The sequence below is a fragment of the Bos javanicus genome, chromosome 27 (assembly GCF_032452875.1).
Source record: "Bos javanicus breed banteng chromosome 27, ARS-OSU_banteng_1.0, whole genome shotgun sequence".
Lineage (NCBI taxonomy): Eukaryota > Metazoa > Chordata > Mammalia > Artiodactyla > Bovidae > Bos > Bos javanicus.
In genome coordinates this window covers 23789632-23810639 of record NC_083894.1, presented here as the reverse complement: position 1 = coordinate 23810639, position 21008 = coordinate 23789632, and the positions used below count along the sequence as shown (strand labels likewise).

The window sequence follows — 21008 nt, the reverse complement described above, 5'->3', positions numbered from 1 at the left end:
GTATCTGAGGTTATTGATATTTCTCCTGGCAATGTTGATTCCAGCTTGTGCTTCATCCAGCCTGGCATTTCGCATGATGTACTCTGCATCTAAGTTAAATAAGCAGGGTGACAATATTCAGACTTGGCAAATTTCTTTCCCAATTTGGAACCAGTCTGTTGTTCCGTGTCCAGTTCTAACTGTTGCTTCTTGACCTGAATACAGATTTCTCAGGAGGCAGGTCAGGTGGTCTGGTATTCCCACCTCTTGAAGAATTTTCCAGTTTGTTGTGATCCATACAGTCAAAGGCTTTGGCATAGTCAATAAAGCAGAAGTAGATGTTTTCCTGGAACTCTCTTGCTTTTTTGATGATCCAACAGATGTTGGCAATTTAATATCTGGTTCCTCTGCCTTTTCTGAATCCAGCTTGAACATCTGGAAGTTCACGGTTCATGTATTATTGAAGCCTGGCTTGGAGAATTTTGAGAATTACTTTGCTAATATGTGAGATGAGTGCAGTTGTGCAGTAGTTTGAGCATTCTTTGGCATTGCCTTTCCCTGGAATTGGAATGAACACTGACCTTTTCCAGTCCTGCGGCCACTGCTGAGTTTTCCAAATTTGCTGGCCTATTGAGTGCAGCACTTTCACAGCATCATATTTTAGGATTTGAAATAGCTCAACTGGAATTTCGTCACATCCACTAGCTTTGTTCATTGTGATGCTTCCTAAGGCCCACTTGACTTCGCATTCCAGTATGTCTGGCTCTAGGTGAGTGATCACACTATTGTGGTTATCTGGGTCATGAAGACCTTTTTTGTATAGTTCTGTGTATTCTTGCCATCTCTTCTTATAATATTTGTGATGACTGATGTTAATTAGACTTATTCTAGATTTATCACAGTGATCATTTTGCAATATATACTTATATTGAATCATTATGTTATACTCCCAAAACTGATATAATGTTATATGTCAATTATATCTCAATTTGGGGCTTCCCTTGTGGCTCAGCTGGTAAAGAATCTGCCTGCAATGTAGGAGACCTGGGTTTGATCCCTGTGTTGGGAAGATCCCCTGGAGAAGGGAAAGGCTACCCACTCCAGTATTTTGGCCTGGAGAATTCCATGGACTGTATAGTCCACGGGGTTGCAAAGAGTTGGACACAACTCAGCGACTTTCACTTTCATATCTCACTTTTTAAAAACTTCAGTAAATGACAAAAACAAACAAACAAAAAACAGAATATAAAGAGAAGGCTTGGAAGAGAAAGCTCTTCGGTAGACAGTAGAAGCAAATAGAGTCTGCCACAGTTCACTGGTGTTGGACACACTGAATTCTCAATCTTGATTTGGTAAAGCATGCTTTCCTGAGAGAATTATAATATTCACAGTAGAATCTCCTTTGAAAGGCTATTTCATTTAATAGCTGAGATAGTTAATCAGCCCAAGGCCTCACAGCCCCAAATGGCAGAGAAGTGACCCCAGGACACCTCATTAGTGCCTCTGCCACCCCCACCTTCCATCTGTACTTTACCAAGGATGGCTCTGATCCTTTCAAGTGGCCTTTGACAACACAAACATCAGGCCAGAGAAAAGTAAAAACTGGGATCCTTTTTGAATCCACAGAAGAAAATGGTCTAATTTCCCACTGAATTAGACAATTTTAATGGCATGCTTTTGATTCTTTGTCTATTCTGACATTATTCTCAATTGAACAGGATTTTTTTTTTTTTTTTTGAGCTTGTAGCAAATAACTTATTGAAAACTGAGGATGGACAATGTTATTTTTATACAAATTAATAATATTTAATCTTTTGCTTTCTTATTTAACTTTTGTGACTATAAAATATTCATTGTTTAGAAATTTGGAAAATATGAAAAAGTATAAAGAAGAAAATAAAAACCTTCTCATAATTGCACTACCAGAGACAACTGGAGATGATTGACATTTTTATGTCTCTCTTCCCAGTCTGTTTTTCTAAGGACAGATCCTTTACTGTACAACATTGGAATCATAGTGTATATTGTTTGTAATATTTTCTTTCACTTCATATAACTGAAGAATATAGCTTTTGAAAGTTGCTTCGTATTTCTTCTTATGGATAGACAACAAATCGTCAATCAATATTGAATTTCAAATTTTTCACCGTTTTTCCTTTCATGGACATTCTTGAATAAAAATTTTTAAAGACCAAGAATGATTATTTCCTTCAGGAAAATTCACTTACTTCGAATTAAGAGGTAGAAAGACATTAGGACATTTGATATATATTTCGAAATCGTCATCCAGAAAGTCTGTACTTATTTTACATTTTCACCAGTGTTTGAATGTACCCATTTCTCTACAATGTTAAGCATCGTAATAATTTCCATTACTAATTTAATAAGCAAAAATATATTATCTCATTATTAAGTCTACACTTGTTTGAATATTAAACTGGATTAATTTACTATAGTAAAAATATATGTACCATAAAATTTATTTTAACCACTTTGAAGTGTACAGTTCAAAGGCACTGAGTACATTCACACCATTTTTCTAGCTGTCACTACTATGCATTGCTGGAGGTCTGTCATCCTCCCCAGCTAATTCCCCATTCTTCCTTCCTTCCCCAGCCTCTGGGAACCGCTGTTCTACTTGCTGTCTCTGGGAATTTGACTATTCCGTGTAGCTCATATAACTGAAATCATACAGTATCTGTCTTTTTGTGTCCAGTCCTTTTGTTATACTGGTTGAGTGTTTTCATATTTATTAACCAGTGATAATTTTAAAACTTGCCTATTTAATCCCACAGTTTTGTTCTTTTTTTTTTTTTTGATGAAGCATTTTGTCTTTTCTTAAAGATATTAACCATTTGTCATTTGTCCCTATAAAAATATTTTTAGTAGTTTGTTATCTGCCTTTTAAGCTTGATTATGATATTTTAAAAAATTAACAAACAACATTCAAAGATCTTATTTGTTTTTCTTAATGATTAACTAGGAATTTACTTAAGAAGTTTTCCCAATGTGGTTTGAAGCCAGAAATGCTAAGACACAAAATCAATTTGCAAAGCAAGGTCATTTAACAGGTGGGACTTTTGCTTTAGTTATAAGTTTCCTTATTTACTCAAAGAAATATTCTAGGTATCTTATTTGATTTTTCTGTTTACTCTAGCATCACATATAGATGCTATATATAGAGTAAGGCCTCCATAAAGACTTACTGCAAAAGGCTCACAGGTTTAGTGTATAAGTTGGAGACTTAGGGGCATTGAGTTTCCATAGTTACGAAAATCTGCGTGAAATCATTCACGAGTTTGTTTTACAAACAAGATGTTTTGTGTTCACTTGAGTTGTAATGCGTTGCTTTTCTTCATAGTAGACTGCGTCTTAAAATAAAAATACTATGGCATGGGTTAGGGTGACTGCCTGAAAATTAATAAACAGCTCTTTTTCTCAGCTGCTAACTACAGCATGTTGGCCATTATAGTATTATTTCTGGAAACCCCTACACAGCTCCAGATCATTAACTTACTTTAATGGCCAGAAGGAGAATGAAGCTGCAGTCAGTCGTTAAGCTTGGCTTTTCATGCATAGCTAACTCAGTCAATTATCTCTTATGAATTCAGTTGAATTAAGCTGCTTGGGGGGAACTAAATGACAACACATTAGACATTTTAAAAATAGCCCTGGTTATAGGAGTCATGAATTGTGAAAGACTGACCTTTGAAGATTTATCAGGAGAGACCAGAGTAGGTTGACTCTCTCCTATACAAATATTCTACTGCTGGACTCACAGCTATTTCTGTATTGATTATTGTAATCTTTTTCATGGGTTGACAAAACAAACATACAATAAAGGGCAAAAAAATTAGAAAAGCCCACTGAATGTCACAACTGAGTTCTCCAGGTCTGAATTAGAAAAATGAATGTGTGAGGGTCCTTCAGTCCATGCATGTGTAGAAGAAAGAATGCCGATGCAACTCATGTTCCTGCCCTGGTCACAGACTCTATCAGTGACCTTGAGTTGCTTACATAATATTATCGCTTGTTCCTTAGTTTATCTTAAAAATTATATATATTAGATATATATGATATGTTCGTATTATGCTTTATTGTGCTGTGCTCAGTGCTCAGTTGTGTCCAACTCTTTGTTACGCTATGGACTGTAGCCCACCAGGCTCCTCTGTTGATGGGATTCTGCAGGCAAGAATACTGGAGTGGGTTGCCATTTCCTTCTCTAGGGGACCTTCCCAATCAAGGGATCAAACTTGCATCTCCTGCATTGGCAGATGTTTTCTTTACCACTAAGCCACCTGGGAAGCCTCTATATTTTACTATAGATAAATAAAAATAGGTATAACTTATATGACAAGGATACTGGATCATTTAGCTTTAGGCTGAAGACATAATATAATTTGGAGGTGAACATTATTATCACAAATAAGATATTTAACTCAGAGAGATTATACTTAGCAGCTTGCTTGATTTAACACTGTTAAGAGCAGAAGAAGCAAAACTTGATCCTGGGTCTCTCTGCAGTGATACTTGTGAGCTCGGAGCAGGTTTTTGGGTCTCACCTTTTCTAGAATGTAAATTGAGGGGATGGGACCAGCGGTTCTCTCAGTTCCTTTCAGCCGTCTATAGATTCTAGTTTGTCCTGACTTACAGTGTAAAGCTGAATTTACACTCACATTCCTTTCCTTGTTTAGAGCTCTAACATATCCAACTTTCAAAAAATCTACTAATTTAAAAAAAGAGTGGAAAGGAAGAAGGATCCACTCTTTTGGCCACCATGCCTCACACCAATTCAAAACAGAACATGGTGTTCCCTGAGTGTGCTGCTGCAAATCCCAGGATTGCACCTGCTTGGCCGAACTCTTTTCCCGTGACAGGCAGTTTCTCATGTACAGAGCCACATTTCTTGAAAATCCCCAGGGAAAGCTGAACAACCTTCTTGACCATCACTGAGGCCTCATGAGGTATGTGGTGTGGTCCCTACACATGCTCGTGAAATTCAGACCATGCAGTGTGGTTTTGTAGAATTTCAAGGCTCTTTGCCAAAATGATCTTCTTCAAAATGATCTCTTCCTTTTTTCCTGTGTCATTGTTCTAATTTGCCGATCATATTTCGATTTTAATCTTCCCACCTGGGTTTTGAAACGGAATGCCTTTATTTGTGTGATTTCTTTCACACTTTTCACTAAGAGTTATTTTCCACTTTTCATACACTTAGTCTCTCTTCAGAATTTATTCTTCTTTCTAAGAAACCTATTGTGATTGTTATAAAAGAATATAAAATCACCATGGCAAAGTATTACTGATAGAATATTTTGGACCCATGCCTTTCCTCACAGTGATACAAACAGTTTTAAAACAATTACCAAACTAATAAAAAGATGACAATATGTGCGCTGGCTGTCTTGCTTTTATGCACTAAAACCTGCTACATCTGAGCCATTATCTATTATGTTTGGCATGTAACAATGCTCTTTTGCAAAGTACTCTTAAATATAAATGAAATTTATATTTCTATAATTAAATTTCATTTTCAATCAGATCAGATCAGATCAGATCAGATCAGTCGCTCAGTCGTGTCCGATTCTTTGCGACCCCATGAATCACAGCACGCCAGGCCTCCCTATCCATCACCAACTCCCGGAGTTCACTCAGACTCATGTCCATCGAGTCAGTGATACCATCCAGCCATCTCATCCTCTGTCGTCCCCTTCTCCTCTTGCCCCCAATCCCTCCCATCATCAGAGTCTTTTCCAATAAGTCAACTCTTCGCATGAGGTGGCCAAAGTACTGGAGTTTCAGCTTTAGCATCATTCCTTCCAAAGAAATCCCAGGGCTGATCTCCTTCAGAATGGACTGGTTGGATCTCCTTGCAGTCCAAGGGACTCTCAAGAGTCTTCTCCAACACCACAGTTCCAAAGCATCAATTCTTCGGCGCTCAGCCTTCTTCACAGTCCAACTCTCACATCCATACATGACCACAGGAAAAACCATATTAGTATTTATCAGTAGTAATAAGTATAAATGGTCTCAAGTTGTCACGTAAAAGTTGAAATTTATAGATTATATTGGTCTCTTAAAAATAAAAATACAGCTACATATATTATTTGGAGAAGGAAATGGCAACCCATTCCAGTGTTCTTGCCTGGAGAATCCCAGGGACGGGGGAGCCTGGTGGGCTGCCTTCTCTGGGGTCGCACAGAGTTGGACACGACTGAAGTGACCTAGTAGCAGCAGCAGCAGCATATATATTATTTGACCTACATTAAAAAGATTGGAATATGGAAAGGCTGAAAGTAAAAGAATAGAAAATAATTTACAAACCAAATACAAATTTAAAAAAATTAGGGTAGCTACATAAATACAAATAAAAGGCTTCGATTCAAAAAGGACTATAAATGATGAAAAGTTACTATACGGCACTAAAAAGCTCATTTAATGAGGAAAATAAAGTAATTCTGAAGCTATGTACCTCTAATAAAATAACCTCAAAATTTACAAAGCAAATATTCGTAGAATTTGAGGGAGAAATGGACAAATATCATATTGTTGAAAGATTTCAACATACTTCTCTCAATTCTGTATAGGTTGAGTAGGCAGAAAGAAAAGTAAAATAGGCAAGTTTTAATGACCATGTATAGATATCTGTACCCATCAATTAAAAAAAAGAATATATACATTCTCAACATTGCAATATTAAGACCAAGCAAACCAGACAAAACAAAACCACTGACCATATACTAAGCCATAATGCAAATCTCAACACATTTTAAAGAAGTGGTATCACGTCAACCACTGTGGTAGTTTTAAAACACATCACAAAACCTTTTGCAATCCTCTCATCAAGTGATAGAATCAGTGTCCCCTCTCCTGGAACCCAGGCATTCCTTGTGACTTTCAGTGACTAGAACGTGGCCTAAGGGCTTCTGCCCTTAGGTGGGTTAGAGAAAGTCATGTAGCTTCAGCAAGTTTTTATTGGACAGTTTCTCGCTCTGGTGTCTTCCATGTAAGACATTTGGCTGCCCTGAGTTCCTGATGTGGAACCTCCAAATAGAAAGGCCAGGAGAGAGATGCCAGAAGAAATCCAGCTGTTTTGAGTTTCCCCTGCCCAGGCACCAGTCATGTGAATGGAGATCCCAATTCCAGTCACTTTCTGACTGCAACTGTCCAAGAGACTCTGAGGAATGCCTAGGTGAGTCCAGCCAACCTCCAGAGGAAAATGCATACGTGATTGCTATCACACTCTGCCCCTAGTAGTTAGTTCTACAGAAACAAATACTCAGAACCACCACATTCTCTGACCAAAATGCAAATAAGTTAGAAATCAACAACAACAATACCCGCCACCACTCCAGTATTCTGGCCTGGAGAATTCCATGGACTGATAGTCCATGGGGTCGCAAAGAGTCAGACATGACTGACTTTCATTTTCACTCATAATTTAAGAAACTACTAAATATCTCAGGACTGAAGAAGAAATTATAATGGAGAATGTTAAATACTGAATGACAGTGAAAGTAGTCTATATTTTAAATGGTGAAACACAGTGGAAAGAAGTATTTGATAAAATATATAAACTTAATTATTTATATTAGCAAAGAAGAAAGGCTAACTATTAATAAAGCACCCAGTTTTGAAAAAGAACGAGGGAATTAAAGAAGGCAAAATAAAGAAATTAATAAAAGAGCAAAAATTAATAAAATTAGAGGATAAGAAAGGCATTTAAAACAAGTAGTGAATAAACACATGGCAAGATACTTAAACTGGTTAGTAATGAAAAATGAAAATCAAGACCATATTTTACATATACAATATTTACAGTGAAAAAGTCTGACAATGTCAGGAAATGTTGGAAAGATGAGAGCCCATTTATATTGCTAGTTCAACCTCCTAGGAAAGCAATTTCATATTCATTTTAAAGCTGAACACTGTCTATGCTATGACCCAGTAATTCTGCTCTGTGGCTTGTTGCCTAGAGAAACTCTTGCAACTGTGCATCTAGAAAACTGAAGGAAGCGTGCACTAATATTATATTAGGAAAAACTGGAAATAATCTAAATGTCCATCTAATGGAGAACAGATCTTTTAAAATGGCATGTTTACACAGAGGAATACTACACGAGCAGTGAAAGTAAGTGAGCCATAGCTACATGGAACGACATGGACAACTCTTTAAAACAACTTTGGGTAAAATATCAACATTAAAAATGAAGCCTTACATGGTAAAAACATTTCATAAAATGTAGAGGGAATAATAAATTCAACATTCAGGACTGTGTTAGTCTCTGGAGTCAGGGAGACTAGCTAGGGTAGAGTGCATAGGTAGCTTTAACAGGAAAGGTAATTTCAGATATTTAGTTGGGTTTGGGGTTAATGGCTTGTTGTATTATTATACTTTATAATTTATATTCACATATATTTTCTTGTTGGTATTAAATATTACATCACTAAGATTTTAAGTGACATAATACTGGAGAAAATTTGTTTATTATACTGATAAGAATCCTGAAACTTCCATTTATTTGCTGCATGACTGTGGAGAAGTAACTTTATTTTCAAATTTTATTTTCCTTATACATACATGGCAATGGGCTTCCCCAGGGGCTTAGTGGTAGAGAATCCACCTGTAATGCAGGAGACGCAGGAGACTTGGATTCAATCCCCAGGTTGGGAAGATCCCCTGGAGGAGAAAATGGCAACCCACTCTAGTATTCTTGCCTGGAAAATTCCACGGACAGGCAGCCTGATGGGCTACAGTCCATGGGGTGCAAGGAGTCAGACAAGATTAAAGTGACCAAGCAACAGCAGCATACAAGGCAACAGTAATACCTTCTTGGGTAGTTGTGAGGATTAAAATAGATTATGTTTATAAAGGGCTCCATATTTACTTATATATGAACTTATTAAAAAATAGGAACTGAAACTGTAACTCAAAAATCTGTTTTGGGGGTACATGTGCATATTTTATCTGTTTAAACGTCTCAATATACTATATTTATAGCTGCAATTATATTACACTGCTATTTTATTTGTGTCTTAAAAGGTTTCTTTCTCTTTTAATTATTGTACTATTATTGTGTGTTGTAGTATTATTGAAAAGTTCCAGAACTAGTGACTTAATGAAACTAAAAACACTTAACTTTTTAATATCTAAATTTTTCACTCAAAGCAATCCCCTACAGCTATCTTATTTTCTCCTTTTACCTTCATTTGCATTATGAAAGCTAAAGAATATTAATAATGATAATAATAGTAGTAATAATAATTTGACTCTGTAAAGGAACAACTGTGTGTGCGTGTTCTGTTGTTCACTCGTGTCCAACTCTACAATACCATGGACTACAGCCTGCCAGGCTCCTCTGTTCATAGCATTTTCCAGGCAAGGATACTACAGTTAAGTTGCCATTTCCTCCTCCAGTGGATCTTCCTGATCCAGAGATTGAATGAACATCTCCTGTGTCCCCTGCATTGGCAGGCAGATTCTTTTAACATTGAGCAATCCGGGAGGCCACAAAGGAACATCTACTTTCTGCTATTAAAGTTTATTCTTATTGCATAGCATCTAAGACATGAGACTTTCATGTTTATTTCAGTTCTATGTTTTTAAAAAAGTTGTATCATATTGCTATCGCTCATGCTATTAGAATGTCTAAAGTTGGGAAGATAAAATCCAACATAGGGTTACAGAAAGATTTCTAACATTTCTTAGCACAGAGATCCAGAGGGAAAAGCAAACCCCAAAACTTAATCTGGAAGTGACAAGACATTGCTGGTTAGTTCTGACTTAACCTGGTTCTGATATAGCCCTACTCCTGAAAGACACTTTGAAATCTGCATTGAATTTAGAAAGAATGAAGGAACACTGATGAATGTGGTATAAATTTTAAATCTTTCTGGGATACTCAACCTCATATTAAGGCTTTTATTAGCAAAACAGTGTTAGATATGAATCTATCAGTTCACAATTTATATATTTTTTTCTTTATTTGTCTGGTAGGGTAGGTTTGCATATCTGTGTCTAACAGCCACACTTCAGTCAAAAGAATGATTTTGCTCATGAGGTTATAATAGAAACTGAACACAACAGTCGTTATCTCTGGGATTCTTCCTCAGAACTGAGATTTTAAATAATAATCTCAGTCTCCCAGGGGAATGAGAGATCTAACCCAAAACCCTGACCTAAATAAATCTCAAGGGCAGAACTGAAGAATGGCAAGTTTAGGGAAGCTAACTTAGTATGCACAGATTTACTTCCCCCCTTTTCAAAATGAATGCAGCGCTTCTTCATACAGCTTTGTGACCTAAATTGTTCTATCCCAGTAGCTTTCATTCTATCGCCAACCTCACATCCTGAACTCAGAAAAGAAAGTTCTTTCATGCTCATTTTCAGATCTTGCGGCTCCCACTGACAAAGCTTCATCTGGATATTCCACAATTAGGAAGAGGTAGGAGCCTTTACCCAAAAATTACATGCATGGTGCGTGAAGAAGCAGGTCTGCTGTGACCGAAGCTAAGGTTTAAACAATGTTTGAGGGGACGCCCTGTGACTGAGAAAAGGAGGCTGTCAGAGATGTAGAACCCAGTTTTGGTTTCTAGGCCACCAACAGCCACTCAGGAACTAAAGGGAGAAACTTCAACTAACTCCTGAGAGTGTGTGTGTGTGCAGGTGTATGTACACACAAATGGGGCACACATATGCTGGCATTTCCTCATAGAGGGCTTACGAGGGCTTTTCCTAAAGACCTGACTGTTAGCTTTTAGCCTTGATGCTTACTTCTCACTCTTCCAGAACAGGAAGCACCCAGTTTGATCAGTAATAAGGTGAATAATATGTATTTTTTTTTAGGAAGATGATTGGAAATCTCTCAGCAGAAACAAGTTATAGAAGGCACAATCTTATTCCTAGTCTCCTGACAAAGCTTAACTGATGCAAACTTTCAAAACCTCTCTGTTTGCTCTTCCTTGTCCGAATCCCATCCAAGAATCAGGCTCTCTTCCTAACTTCTTGTTCATATGTGAACCCTATTCTTTTTCTTTAATTTCCCTGAAATTCCAAAACAGTGCGACTAAGCTGCCCCATTATAGTCTGGACATTAATAATCGCCTCATTTCCTACTCCCAGAACTCACTCTGAAATAGTCTCTTTCCTAAGGACAAACTATCGACTCAACTTCTCTTGCCTCCTACAAAGGGTAGGCAAAGCCCTGTTCACCATTAGTTCATAAAAATCTCCGTATTTGTCCTTTCTTTGTCTACTCCTCACCTCATTCTACAGTTCTTCCCGGCTCAATGCAGATCCACCTACACCGTCAAATCTCCCCAGACAAACACAGACAACATTAACATTTCCTAAGTGCTCCTTTATGGTGGATGACTGTGTCCTGCATCTTCAGAAAGGCAAAGAGATCCCGTAAACTTGGCCAGCCTTCCCACCAGCTGGAACAACATCTGTACATAGGAAGGAACCCGATATAAACAAACTAGCATCCCGACTGGCTGGGGCTGGGATAAAACAGGTGCCTATGAGACCAAAGGCTCCATTAACAGTCACCGGGGTCATCAGGCCTCTTGTTTGCACTTGGTTTGGGAAAGCTTGCCTAAGTGAATTACTCACAGCGTCTGAAACTGAGACTCCATGCTGTTGGTAACCACAATACTTGTTTACAGAACTCTTCCAGAGGATGTAATAGGCATTTCCCAAGATCTGTCAGCTCTGGGTCAGGATTAAATCAGCCATTTGTCTCTGAAGGGTGTAATACTGCCTGCAAAACCAACACCACCAAAATGTCTTTTGCAGCCTGTGGTGTATACATGTATGTGTGTGTGTGTGTGTGAATATATATTCCTCCAACCCTTTTAGAAGCTTAAGAGAAACATACAGGAAAGACAGGACTCTGGTTGGGTCAGGAGAGGATTTTCTTTTATTACACGCACCATCTGTTTTCAACAACCATTATTTTGGTTAGAAAACATTTAATGAGTGTTTTCTTTTTTTCCCATTTCTTAAAATATTATATTTTTATTTATTTTTGGCCATGCCACACAGTATGTGGAATCTCAGTTCTCTAGCCAGGAATTGAACCTGTGCCCCCTGCATTGGAAGCGCAGAGTCTTAACCACTGGACAACCAGAGAAGTCCCAATGAGTGTTTTGTTTTAAAATTCATCTCATCCTAATCAAAGGATCATAACCAAAGAGAAGTGATGGAGAATAAGAATTGGAATGGTTTGCCCAGCAGGCCCAGTGAGTCCTTTAAAGGTATATTTCTTTCTTCTAATTACATTAGACAGTGATTGGAAGGATGGTCACTAATAATAAGGGTTTCATTGTCTCTCCTGTTTTCTTTGTTGCCCATACCCTAATGACTCATTCTGTGGTACTTGACAAGGAGCCCTGGAGGAGCCCTGGTCATGTGGTTCGTGGGGACAGACACAAGATTGTCAGACACCGGACTGGCTGTAAAGGAGAGGAGCCTGCGATGGCTTTAATATCCCGTGAGACAGAAGCATGACAGATTAGCAGGCAGCTCCTTCCTTCTCAGGAAACCAGGCCTCTGGCTATAGCTTTGTCTTAGCTCAGTCTCAGATCTTTATAAACACTTTCCCCCTGAACTTTAAAGGACCTGTGCTTTTCAGCAATACTTAATGCCCATGAAGCAAAAACTCAGATAAAGGGTTCAAGCATAAAATCTTACTGAAGAGCCTGATTTCTCAAAACGCTTTCTATAAACTCAAGACTTTACATCCAGAAAAAGATGACAATTGTGAACATTTTCACCAGAGAAAACACCAGCCTGAAAAAATGCTTGGGCCTTGGTAAAAGATTCTGAATCTCAATTGTTTTAAAGAAATACAAAAAGTTGTACCATTAGGGACCAGTTGTAGTCAAGGCCTTCCATTAAGATTCCTGGACAAGAGATGTTTAGAGACAGAGCAAGCCAGTTGGGAGGTAATAACTAGAATTACAGGGGATGGAACCATATGATGATAAAATATCCCAGGAAGAAGAACTGTAGTGAGGGGAATATGAATCCTTATAAAACATGCATAAAGATATGTGGGTGTATGTCCAACACAAAAAAAGACTTGAGTCCATAAAAACAAGGACATGATGTTTACTTGGGAAGACACAATATTTACACGTCAGTTCTCCTTTAATTAATCCATCAATTTAATTCAGTTCAGTTCAGTTCACTCAGTCGTGTCCGACTCTTTGCGACCCCTTGGACCACAGCACGTCAGGCCTCCCTGTCCATCAACAACTTGCAGAGTTTACTCAAATTCATGTCCATTAAGTCAGTAATGCCATCCAACCATCTCATCCTCTGTCATCCCCTTCTCCTCTGCCTTCAATCTTTCCCAGCATCAGGGGCTTTTCAAACGAGTCAGTTCTTCTCATCAGGTGGCCAAAGTATTGGTTTCAGCATCAGTCCTTCTAATGAATATTCAGGACTGATTTCCTTTAGGATGGACTGGTTGGATATCAAGAGTCTTCTCCAACACCATAGTTCAAAAGCATCAATTCTTCAGTGCTCAGCTTTCTTTACAGTCCAACTCTCACATCCATACATGACTACTGGAAAAACTATAGCCTTGAGTAGATGGACCTTTGTTGGTAAAGTCAAGTCTCTGCTTCTTAATATGCTGTCTAGTGAAACAGTTGGCTTAAAGCTCAACATTGGGAAAACTAAGATCATGGCATCCGGTCCTATCACTTCATGGCAAATAGATGGGGAAACATTGGAAACAGTGGCTGACTTTATTTTTCTGGGCTCCAAAATCACTGCAGATGGTGATTGCAGCCACGAAATTAAAAGACGCTTACTCCTTGGAAGGAAAGTTATGACCAACGTAGACAGCATATTCAAAAGCAGAGACATTACCTTGTCAACAAAGGTCCATCTAGTCCAGTCTATGGTTTTTCCAGTGGTCACGTATGGATGTGAGAGTGGGACTATAAAGAAAGCTGAGCGCCGAAGAATTGATGGTTTTGAACTGTGGTGTTGGAGAAGACTCTTGAGAGTCCCTTGGACTGCAAGGAGATCCAACCAGTCCATCCTAAAGGAGATCAGTCCTGGGTGTTCACTGGAAGGACTGATGTGGAAGCTGAAACTCCAATACTTTGGCCACCTGATGTGAAGAGCTGACTCATTTGAAAAGACTCTGATGCTGGGAAAGATTGAAGGTAGGAGGAGAAGGGGACAACAGAGGATGAGATGGCTGGATGGTATCACCGACTCGATGGACATAGGTTTGGGTACGCTCCGGGAGTTAGTGATGGACAGGGAGGCCTGGTGTGTTGCGGTTAATGGGGTCGCAAAGAGTTGGACACAACTGAACGACTGAACTGAACTGAACTAGGTTGGTCATAACTTTTCTCCCAAGGAGCAAGCATCTTTTAATTTCATGGCTACAGTCACCATCTGCAGTGATTTTGGAGCCCAAGAAAATAAAGTCTGTCACTGTTTCCACTCTTTCCCCATCTATTTGCCATGAAGTGATGGAGAAGGCAATGGCACCCCACTCCAGTACTCTTGCCTGGAAAATCCCATGGACGGAGGAGCCTGGTAGGCTTCAGTCCATGGGGTCGCTAAGAGTCGGACACAACTGAGCAACTTCACTTTGACTTTTCACTTTCATGCATTGGAGGAGGAAATGGCAACCCACTCCAGTGTTCTTGCCTGGAGAATCCCATGGACAGAGGAGCCTGGTGGGCTGCCGTCTATGGAGTCGCACAGAGTCGGACACGACTGAAGCGACTTAGCAGTAGCAGCAGATGGGACCAGATGCCATGATCTTAGTTTCCTGAATGTTGAGTTTAAATTTAATTAAGTACCAACAAAACAACAACAGTATGTTTTAAGAGTAATGATCACTAATACGAATTGCATGCTATGTGAAGTACTTTCTGAGTGTTCTCATCGCTTAAATAGTTTAATCCCTCAATAATCTTATAATTATTCACTTCCTCATTTTATAAGTGAGGAATTTAGGCAGAGTTTAAGCAACTTGCCTGAGGTCACACAGCCAGTAAGCAGCAGAACTGAGATTTGAACCCAAGGGTTCAGGCTCTAGAACTTAACCATTATCTGTGCTTTCACATCAATAGAACTGAAGAGTGAGTCTAGAAATTGATTTAAATACAGGAGTTTAGATGGTATCAAATGTAGCGCTGTGGAACATGGGAGAAAAAGAGGGATAATCATGTGGCCATCTTATGTGGCCATCTGGAAGCAAATAAAGTTGAACCCCAGCCTACTCTTTACCCCAAAGTATTTTTCAAATGTATTGAAAATTTTAAAATGTAACCATCTGAAGATAATCTGGGTGAGTGAATGACAGGAATTGGGGGACGACACTTAAATTTTATACTACTGGCAATTATTGTCTGTTAAAATTAATTATTTTTAAAAGAGAAAGAAAATAAAATGGTAGGGCTGCCTACAGGGTGTGAGTGAGAGACAGAGAGTGTGTGTATGTATGTGTGTGCGTGTGCATGTGTGTGTGTATGTGTGTGTGTGTAAGTGACGTGAATTAATGCTAGTGCTATTCAGAGCTGTTCCTGAAGAAATCGCTCTCTGGAGGTTTACTCTACCCGGGAAAATGTGGCTGTCTCGTGTCTATGCCTATGTGATGCTTTAGATGGTTCACTTTTCATACTTTCTTATTAAGAGTATGAACTTTTCCTCCAGGTTACTGAATATAGTGTCTGAGTTTCTCTGAGTGAGAGATGGTGCTAGAATTTGGAGCACACTTTGGGGAAGTTCAGTGCCTATAAAAAGGCAGTTGTGCCAGATTTTCTGAAGTTTACATCGTGGTCTGCAAAAATTGTGCTGAAACAGCAGTCAATGTTGATCACAGTGGACAAGTCTGTGTGCTTTTCCTGACAGGTGCAAATCCTTCTTTTGGGTTCATTTACTAGTTTATAAGAAGAACACAACAATTCTGAGTTTATACATATATATCCAAAAGAAATGACTCAATACATTTGATGGGTTTCAATGCTATCTCAAGTAAGCTTTAAAGCATCTTTGTTTAGTCAAGTTATAGATTGTTCTCAGTAAAAGAAGCGATGGTTTTTACCCTGCATGGGACATGGAGGCAATGACGAGAAATGAGTTGAACTATTTCCAGTCAAATATTAGTTTTTAGAAATCTGACTGGCTGTAAGCCTTAATGTTAAATTAATGTTGTCTTTTTATTATGCTTAAGAAATGTCTGTATGCAACCACCTGGGGCCTTTTCATCAATTATCTGAAAAGGTCTGCCTTTTTTGCCCTGGGGTGAGAGGAATTTTGTTTAAGCTTATGACTTGATAATAAGGCTTGGTAACTATTTTGGGCACCACACACTCAGGCGTCTTCCTTTCCACTCTGTTGCCGCTCGCTGTATGTTGTCCCTCTGTTGGGATTGTTCTCTGCTTTAATATTTTTAAAAATAATTCTTTATTTTGTTGTTCAGTTGCTCAGTTGTGTCTGACTTTTTGCAACCCCATGGACTGCAGCCTGCCAGGCTTCCCTGTCCTTCACTATCTCCTGGAGTTTTCTCAAACTCACCTCCATTGAGTCGATGCTGCCATCCATCCATCTCATCCTCTGTCACACCCTTCTCCTCCTGCCCTCAATACACAGTTACATATAGAAAGTATGGAAAAAATAGACAATACAAATGATCAAGGAAGAAAAAAATATAGAAACAAGTACTCTTAATATTTTAATATGTAGGTAAGGGTACCCTATTATATCAATCTTTGTTTTTCACAAATTTAAAAAATTCACATCATACAGGCTAACATTTAGAAAATCAACACAGAATCGAATGAACTTGGAAGTGGAGCTCCCCCATCTATTGAGGTAGCTAATATGATTATTCAAATCATTTTCTAAGCAATTGCCAGTATATTTTATATATTCTGCATACATGTATATGAACGCATTTTTTTTCACAAATTTCTACGTAAATTGTTCTACAACTTGCTTAAAAAAATATATATAGTAAAAATAATGTACATATCTTCATGTTAATGTATACAGATATACCCAATTTCTTTCAAGGTTTGGATAGAATTCTGTTACATATCTATATCCTAATCCTAAGATAGTTATATAACTAGCTTATAAATACTATAATCATAATGGATGTCTTACTTTATAATTATTTCAGTTTTAAACTTTTAATCTACTTATATGCTATAGAAAAAAACACGTTCAACAAAATCAGATTATTTTCAATACCTCAGAAGGACCCTAAAATATTGAGATAAATGCTTTTAAAGTTAAGCATTCTAATATTTGTTTAATACATTCCCCTGTACTTTATATTGTTTACTATACTAACTTGTAATTTAAAGGTTCTCATCATAACTTTGCTGAAAATCTTGCTCATTTTAGAGTTACCCCTTATTTGAGATTTCCTGTTAAATAATACTTATTGATGAAAACTCAATAAAGATATCATTTAAATAGTTTGTATGAGGAATAAAAGAACCCAGGGCCATAGGTGAATAGTAACTTTATCTGTCTATATTAACTATATGCCAAAAGCCTATATAAAGGAATTTGAAAACTCCTAACTAGTTTCTGTTTGATAAAAATGAAACATTTTTGAATAGATGAAATGGAGACTAATCCTGTTTAATTTTTCATTCTGAATCCTAATTTTTAAGATTTTTTTTAAAAAAGAAATGAGCTCTCTAAATTTATTTTCAATATGTTTTTACTTTTTAAATTTGGGAAAATGTAGTAATTTATTCTCCTGTTGCTTTGCTTATTCAGCAAGGAGAATCCACTCAGCAAAGATGCAACTAGGTATTCAAGATGAATAATCTCTAAACTCCAGTACTATTCTTAGTTTCAATTAAGACATTGTTAAGCTCACTGGTGACCAACCACTCCAACCCTTGCCTCAAGCTGTGCCTTACAGCAAGCTCCTACCATCAATATGATGCCCCAAAGGCCATCCCGAAGGATCTAAATTACAGTCACACAAAGAATATTGAGTGCATAGTTTGGTTTTGTCCTGACTTTCTTCCTGCTGTGCCAAATGATTACAAGGTTATGAGGTTAAAGTGTGCTGGACGCACCAGATACTTTTTATATTTTAGCCCTAACTTTGCCTTACTTTGTTCTGCCTTGTGAGACGCCTGGAGGAAAACTCTTCTCTTCCTTCCCACCAAAGCCTAGAAAAACTCATCAGATATTTTCTCTCGGAAATTCTGACTCCTGAGTCATTGGTGGGCTGTGTACTCACACACTTCCCATCCCTTCCTTCCAGGGTTTAATCATAGTTGTCGGTTTGGAGGAGGAAAAGGTGGATTCCCACATGTATAAACTCTAGAATGAGAGGTTATGAAAAGTCCAAATGTCCCTGTGTCTGAAATGGCTAAAGAGAGAATGTCTGCAACTCAAAGGTCAGGGACTTTGGGTGAAAGGCTTGCTGAGAGAGCATGCCTGGCTAGGATGCAGCCAGCTTGTTAACTATTACAAGATCTGCTCAGGAGCAACTTGATGCCTCTGCCCCTTTGGAAGTGAACACCTGCCTGAAGTTAATGTAATACATGAAGCAGAGAAAGAATAGCTCCCTCCTGTTGCCTTTCTGAGGGAATAACCTTTTTTTTTCCCTCCAGGTACAAAGTTTAAATGAAAATGCCAGGATTCACTGCAGTGACAGAAATTTGATTCCCAGACAGGAAGCGTAAACAATTGTGTGAATGGAGCCCACGCAGAACCTTCAGACTGATTTACCAGCAGCTCTTTGGGACTCCTCATGCAAACTCCACTCCCTAAGTCAGAAGAGGCAGAGTGCTTCTCCACACTGTGACTTCCACAGTGAGTGCAGGTGCCCACTGCAACTACAGTAGACACCGTTCAGCAGGTTTGCAACACTGACACATTAAGAACTGGCAGACTGAAGACTTTTTGAGAGTAAAAGACAAAATGAAAACTTAGTAACTTGAGGTGGGGTTAGAGAAAGTGCAAGAGTGGAAAGTGCTTGAGCCTGGAGGAGTGTGGAAAATGAAAATTCACTATTGAGAAGAAGAACATGTGTTTTGCAGGAAAGCCTGCTAGTAGTTAGATCCAGAGGGAACAACAGGAATAAGAAGAGCTACGATGAAATTAAAAAAAAAAACAACTTTAAAATGACCATGATTAGAGGTCATTTAGCATTTGAAAAATAACAAAGCATTGGTAATCACATTGGAGCTATTTATTGGCTTCCAAATCATGGGCTAACGGAGCTTAATCTAGGCAGGCTGAGGGAAGAAAGGTCAGACTGTCTGTCCCTTCACAAAAATAATAAATATAATACAGGGACTGTGACTGAAAGGGGGAACTTCAAAAATGTTGTTCTCAGCTCTAGAATCTGAATATGTGGCACTGTGACTATATTTGAATTAAATCTAAATGTAAAACCTGGGAGAGAATCTGGTATGCTTTCACACTCTGACTGGGAACTTAGCTTTTATAGTTTTTACTACATTTGAATCACAATGATACTCTTTTTCTTTTCCCACCAGAGTAATTCACATTTTTCCTCTCAATGTTTACTTATTCTACGTACTACTTGATACCAAAAATAAAGCAACATTTTTTAAAAAAGAAAAATATCTTACCAGTTTAGTTTATCCACTAGTTTACAGCAGCAGAATTCTTTGAAACTAGAAACCATGGGAATATTTCAGGATTTGGAACTTGTGCATATAAACCAGCTGGGCTTTGTTTAAAATTTTAAAGCCTTCAAATATTTCACTGAAAGAAACCCAAGATATCTTTTTTTATAGATGTCAAGAGGTCACATTTTTATTGGTTCATCTGTGTGTCAAATAAAAAGTCCTTAATATTTTTAACCACAGTAGGTCTCTAGGTTCTCTGCCCAATCACCCTATATCATCAAGACGGGTTTATTATGAGTCTAATTTTTGCTAAAATACAGTACTTATTTGTGGGAATCACATTTACTCACACTTGTCCATCTTTCTATTAAAAGGAATTCAAGAAACAAAAGAAGTAAAATTTTACAAAGCACTTGCTCTTCTCTGGGTAACCAGGTTACATTTCAATTTAGAAACAACTGTTCTGAGTGCACTTGTGTGCACACACATACCCATGCTGAAATAATCTGCATATTTGGGGAGAACTCATTTTTATTCAGCTAAACCTTTCCCCTAACTTCTCTATTCTCCATGAAAGTTATGATGGGATGTTGTCAGACCAGGCGGTGAGGTTCTGGCACAGATAAGAAACGGGGAGATGCAGCCTATCACATCAGCTTTTTCTTCCTCAAGTCCAACAGTATATTAGGGGGGTACCTATAAAGCGAGATGATACTTCCCATAGTAAAATCTGGAACATTCTCAAAGCAGCTGCATATATACTTATTTTCAGCTATAGCCCTGCTTCTCTTCCAGTGCTCTCTGTAAGGATTCTGCACTTAATCTTTACTGCTAGTCCCTACCCTGGTAGCTCCGTTGGTAAGGAATCCACCTGCAAAGCAGGAGACCCAGGTTTGATTTCCTGGGTGGGGAAGGGAGAAGGAAATGGCAACCCACTCCAGTATTATTCTTGCCTGGGGAATCTCATGGGCAGAGGAGCCTGGCAGGCTACAGTCCATGGGGTTGCACAGAGTCGGAGATGACTTAGCGACTAAACCACCACCACATTCAGAACAAATACACACACACACATACACATACACACACACCTGTCTGTCTGTCTCATTGTCTCAAAGCATGAAATGGATCTAGGGTCACCTAGCATCGTCAACAGAAATAAGATGAACACTTAAAGAGTCTGAGCTCCCGACCAGGCGTGAGTGCCATCTACCCCTCCATGAGCAGTGCCACTTCTGGGAACCTGAGTTGTATTCTTAGAAACAGCTGCAGAATCTAGCAAGGAAATTTATGTAATTAGCGAAGCAGGCAGAGATAGGATTTTTGGCTTCAGATTGAAATTCCACTTCATGATTCCAAGGTGGAGAGTGTTTTGTTATCTACCCACGTGGGACTGATTTCCCTCTTAGGCCTCTAACTCA

General features: G+C 38.4%; 1 protein-coding gene and 1 non-coding gene across 5 annotated transcripts in view; both read right to left on the bottom strand.

Moving 5' to 3' along the window:
- Window positions 1-21008, bottom strand: part of DLC1 (DLC1 Rho GTPase activating protein) — a 514129-nt gene that overhangs the window by 53493 nt on the left and 439628 nt on the right. The window lies entirely within an intron of this gene.
- TRNAG-UCC (transfer RNA glycine (anticodon UCC)) lies at window positions 12041-12113 on the bottom strand. The gene has a single exon. It is a non-coding gene; the product is annotated as a tRNA-Gly (tRNA).